This window comes from Aegilops tauschii, chromosome 3 (assembly GCF_002575655.3).
Source record: "Aegilops tauschii subsp. strangulata cultivar AL8/78 chromosome 3, Aet v6.0, whole genome shotgun sequence".
Taxonomy (NCBI): domain Eukaryota; kingdom Viridiplantae; phylum Streptophyta; class Magnoliopsida; order Poales; family Poaceae; genus Aegilops; species Aegilops tauschii.
The window spans coordinates 197,859,107-197,865,101 of record NC_053037.3 but is presented as its reverse complement, the minus strand read 5'-3'; positions in this window follow the sequence as shown (position 1 = coordinate 197,865,101).

Here is a 5,995-nt window from a genome sequence, read left to right as displayed (position 1 = left end):
TAAAGTCAAAACCATTAGCGACTTGTCTCAATTCGGCGTCCATAGACTCTGAATTAGCCTACAAGTTTAATACGAAAGGATTGTTGCATTAGCCGCAAATTAGACGAAGAAATGAGAATGGTCTAATGGAAATTGTCGTTTGTTTGAATCAAGAGATGAAACCGGGAAAGCCGGCTCCTTGCTTTGCCAGAAGCTCACACTCTTCGATGGATTCCTTTTGGATCACCGCTCCATCCGAGAAACAGGTGACGTATCGACTATATCAAAAATATCCGGGAATAAGAGCAGTTCAAAGGAATTAGAAGTTGTGAAACAATGTAAGCGAGAACTTACTCAATGTACAGCCGCACTTCTGTTAGGTTGGTGAAGATATACAACAAATAGTCCGCCATTCTTCGACATCCAACGATATTGGTTTCAAAGCACCGGCTGGTGCGAGATTCCCTTTGAATAGGCTGAGATTGGATTTATGGTCGCCAGCATTGTACCGAGTCTTCGGATTATGCAGTGTGCTTTCACGAAGTTTGACGCCTCCTCAGCCATCGATGCATCAATTCGATGTTTATTTTTCCATTTGCTCGGAGCATCTTCTGCATCCTCTCAGTTACGTAGCACCAACAATTTTGCACGGGCCCCCCAATCTTGCCTCGGTCCGGAGATGCAAAATCAAGTGTTGCATTAGATTAAAGAAGCCCGGCGGAAAGATCTTCTCTAACTTACTGATCAACTCCAGCGCCAACTCTTCCATTTCTTTTATCATGGCAGGCGATAGACCTTTCGCACAAAGGACACATAAGAAATAGCTCAGCTCTGCCAGTACTAGCCATTCATCCTCGGGGATGAAGCCACGCAACATCACCGGCATTACCCGCTCAATCAATATGTGCCAATCATCACTCTTGAGATCAAATATTTTCAATTTGTCAAGACTCGCTCCCCTCTTTAGATTCGCTGCATAACCATCGGGGGACATCAACTGCATTTTCACCCACAAGATAATTTCCCTCATAGCTGGTCTTCCAAGATTGAACCATGCCTTTGGCTTCGTCCAGTTCTGCTTTCCTTTTGGTTCTTGCATGTTTTGTAACGGTCTATCACATAGCGCCTCCTGATCAACTCTAGCCTTAGTATTATCCTTTGACTTCCCGTCTATGCCGAACAATGTACCAAAAAGTGCCTCGGCGATATTCTTTTCACTGTGCATCACGTCGATGTTGTGTGGGCAAAGGAGGTCTTTGAAGTAAGGCAGATCCCACAAGCATGTCTTGTGAGTCCAGGCATGTTTCGAATTATACCCCTTGAAATACCCTAGATGCTCTGGATCTGGCTTGAGAGCTTTTAACTGATCTAGGGTCTCTTGGCCTGTCAACAGAGGTGGTGCAGAGTTTTTGAGGACTGTACCTTTCATGAAGTTCTTCTTGTCTTTCCTGAACTTATGGCAAGGATCCAGGAACTGTCTATGCAAGTCGAATCAAGAAAATTTGCGACCCGCCTGCAGGCAATGAAACTCAAGAGCTGTCTTGCATGTGGGGCGCGGGAACCTTCCATGCACACACCATCCAACGAATAGTGCATATGCCGGCAAGTCATGCGTCGAGTACATGTACGAGACACACATTTTGAAGTTCTGTTTGTTAAAGGCGTCGTATGTCTTGAACCCATTATCCCAAGCTTCTTGCAATTCGTCCTTAAGCGGCTGCATGTACACATTCATATTCTTCCCCGGATAGTTCGGCCCTGGAATTATCAATGTCAGAAAAATGTTCTTTCTTTGCATAATCTGTCCGGGGGGATTGAGTGGAAAGACAAATACGGGCCAACAACTGTATTGGGTTGCCGTCGGGCCAAACACACTGAACCCATCTGTGCTGATGCCGACTCGAGGATACCTTGGATCTGCCGCCTTTTCCGCATATAATGCATCAAAGTGCTTCCACGCTTCACCATCCGATGTGTGTACCATCATCAGATTCCCATCTGCATCTAGTTCGGTTCTTTCGCCCTCTTTGTGCCATGTCATTTTTCTGGCCGTCTCTTCGACCATGAAAAGATGTTGAAGTCTTGGTACGATTGGCATATACCGAAGAACATTAACCAGGATTTTGGTCTGCGTCTTCTCACCCATACCATTGTCTACCACAATATACCTAGAAGATTTGCAAATGGGACAATAGTTCACGTCCGCATACTCAAGCCTAAATAAGGCACATCCTTTCTCATAGGCATGTATCTTCTCATAGGGCATCTTAAGAGCACGAAGGATTTTGTCTGACTGGTACAGGTTTGCAGGCAGTACATGGCCTTTGGGTAGAAAGCATCCAAATACTGTCATCATCACGTCGTAGCATTCTCTGCCCAAGTTGAATTGAGTATTCAGAGCCATTATTTGTGAGATGGCATCCAGCTGACAAAGCTCAGTGTGCTCGTGAAAAGGACGTTTTGAAGACTCCAACATTTCATTGAAGCCCTTTGCAGATTCCTCCATCTCTTTGTCCGAATCCCGGGCATCATCAAAGTTTTCCACCATGTCTTCCATCCTGGTACCATGCTCCTCGGTGCAACGATGAACTACCTCAGCTCTGGCACGTTGGGCAGACTCACCATGAAATGTCCGCACTATATAACCGGGCGTAAAACCACTCTTCTGCAAGTGTTTGCCCATTTCATCATGTGTCCTCTTTTCCCAGTTCTTGCACTGGACACAAGGGAACAAGTTTTTCCTCTAGCCATTTGCAAATGTAGCTTTCACAAACCCCTTGGTATTTGTTAACCATTCATTGGTAATCTCTTTCTTACTAGTGCAAAAGATGTACATCCACGCATGATCACTCATCTTCCTTAGCTACTGGACAAACAATAAGATATATATAATTCACCATGTATATTCATCAGTTCATCTAGTTTGTCAATTTTATTACGTCGATGCAATCTACACTCTAGTAGGTAAAGATAGGTCCTAATCCCACCCGAGTATGTGTAGATTGAGTACGTTCTCCATGCTCTACCCCATTCCGAGACAAAATTTCGGCAGCACCCCGGAGAACAGCGGGGAGGTGCTGCCGAAATTTTGTCTCGGAATGGGGTAGAGCATGGAGAACGTACTCAATCTACACATACTCAGGCTGTCCGTGGAAATCGCTGGACAATCTGAATGAGTTACGGTGATAACTATGCAACTGAATGCATATTTATCGATGCAACCCTTTCGGACGGGAGACACATACTGGTTACTCGACTATTGTTACCTAGCTAGTGTCATCATCACGAAGGCCGGAATAGAGCAAATAATTAAGGTGGGAGGAGGAGATGTCATTTTTGCCCACCCACGAACGCAGGGGCGGAGCTCGTTGAACACCAGACCCTCGCATCGGCGAAATAACTGCACATTCAAATTGAAAGATGAGTAACATAGCATTATTGTTTTTGCCATCAACCTAACTAAAATTAGACTAAACTAGGCCTAAACTAATGTAAATCTAAAAAGACATAAAAAGAAGAAAAAAAATGAGAGATCTAGGGCAGCGGTGGCGACAAGCGGCGGTGGAGGAGGGGGGCGAGGCGGCGGTAGCGATCGAGCAGCAGTGGAAGAGGAGGGCGGGGCGGCCTGGGGCGACGAGGGCGGGGGCTCCAAGGTAGGGAGGGTGGGGGCGGGGGCGACGGGGATCGGGGGTGACGGGGCGGCGTGGGCGACGGGCCGGCTGGGGCGGTGGGCGCCGGGTGGCGGGGCGCAGGGGCGTCGAGGCAGCGGGGGCGAGGGGATACGGGGCCGGGAGGGTGGTGGTGCGGTGGCGGTGCTGGGCGATGGGACGGCGGGGGCGGGGGGCTGCGGGGTTGGGACGGTGGTGGGGCGGCGACGGTGCGGGCGCGGGGGCGCGTGTGTGGAGAGAGAGGAGATGAGAGAGGGGTGGGGCGGGGAGAGAGGGAGGGGTGGCCGTTAGAGGCTGTTAGTGGGCACGTTCTTTGCCGTCAGCTAGCAGACGGTAAAGAATCTTTGCCGTCCGCTAGCTGACGGCAAAGAGGGGGCCTGGTGGGCCATTAGGGTTTGGACCTCCACTGGACCCCTACCCACCTCTTTGTTGTCCGGCAACGGATGGCAAAGAGTCTTTGTCGTCCGCCAGCCGACGGCAAAATATGGCTGATGGCAAATAGGATCTTTGTCGTCAGCGATTTCTTTGTCGTCCGTTTTTCAAAAGCAGACGACAAAGGCCTTCTTTGCCATCCACTAGCGGACGGCAAAGATCTGACTGATGGCAAATTCTCTCTTTCTGGTAGTGTTGTCTGTTATTGAACCAAGTGATGAAGGGGAAGAACAAGCGGAAGAAAAACAAAAATCAACTCCCGATGCTGTAATGAAGCACTGGAACTGTGATGACACAAGTAATGTTATAGTTTTGCAGCTTAATTTATTGCTATGGCTAGAACGAACAATTGTTTTGCCACTAATTTGATGCCACTCTTAATGTAATATGTAATTATCTCTACTTGTGCAAACATGGATCCTCTTTGAAGATAACATATATTTTAGTGGAACTACACAAGAAGATGTTGGAAACATTAAACTAATCGAGGAGTATATAGAAAGCGTGGCAACCACAGTAGATAACAACATATGGTTCCCGAGAAGTGCTTCATCTGTATGCTCTACAAAATAGGCCACCTAACAAAGGTTGGTACCGGCCCACGTATTTCATCCATATGATTGAGCTTTGTCATCTGTATTGGTGTTGTGCTACTGTTTAGCCTCTGTCATGAGAAAGTAGTATTGTTCTGGAGAAGTGCTTCATCGGTGTTGTTTTCAATATTTCCTTTCCTTTTTTTTCGAGCAAACAGGGATGTTAGCGTTTAGTTGTTCTCTTGTCTTTGAACAATGGGATCATCCTGTTCATATCAGATGGAAGCAATTGAAGGATGGTTAAATTACTTCCCACAAGAACAAACTAACTTCAGCTCAAAAGGACTCACGGATCTCCATCTTTGTTGTTGTGATATCCAATACAATGTTGTTTTAGGATTCTTTCTGGTGAGTTCCATTTTTTAAAATGTGTGCTCTGCATGGATCATGTAGGTTGCCTGTTTAATCTATCAATTCATAGTACAATTTGCTTTATACTAATCACCTTTTTTGTATTTATGCAAACAGGGATGTTCAGCTTGACTTCAACGAGAACTGCATAAAATGTTCTGATGGTTCTGGCCCTCCATTATACTTCATCACGCACAATACATCGAATGTTCTTGAATCATTCATTTCCACCTCCAACCACAAAATTAGCTACAAGAAAGGAGGTGTGGATATGTTCAAGGCGTTGCAACATATAAAGGTGAAATCATACAAGCTACGCGCGAAGTTGGTTGATTTTAGTGGAACTGCACAAAAAGAACAGTTGGTTTATTTAGCACGAGGTGACATGTCAATGTCCGAACTGATGGCAAACCCCGCCCATTCCACAATCGTAGGCATTTGATATTCACTACTGCAGGATGCTGCTAACGCGACACTACGATCAGAGACCCTTCGAGAAACTGTGTGCGATGCCATAATCGCAAACGGTGTTGTATGAAAACCGTCAGAAATGTGTAAAACGTTTGCGATGACGGATGCATCAAACACGGTTCAGGTTTTAGTTGCGTGTGCAATGAAGGGCATACGGTTTAGTTCAATGAACTGTTTGCGGTGAGGAGAACCAAAAGAAACGGGCAGCCAGATGGAGGCGTGTGCGATACACAGCATACGGTGCACCACCAACAATATTGTCCAAAATATCTAGCTGGTCCCAGGTTACTAATGGCCCACCACCAACAAATGCGCCATTAATAACCCTGGTTACTAATGGCGCACCAGCTGGCGGTGCGCCATTAGTAGTTTTGCAAAAAAAATGATAGTAGTGGCGCACGGGGTGACTGGTGCGCCATTACAAGTTAAAACTAGTAATGGCGCACTGTGCCAAGGTGCGCCATTAGTATTTTTGGAAAAAAGGAAAAAAAAATTAGTAGT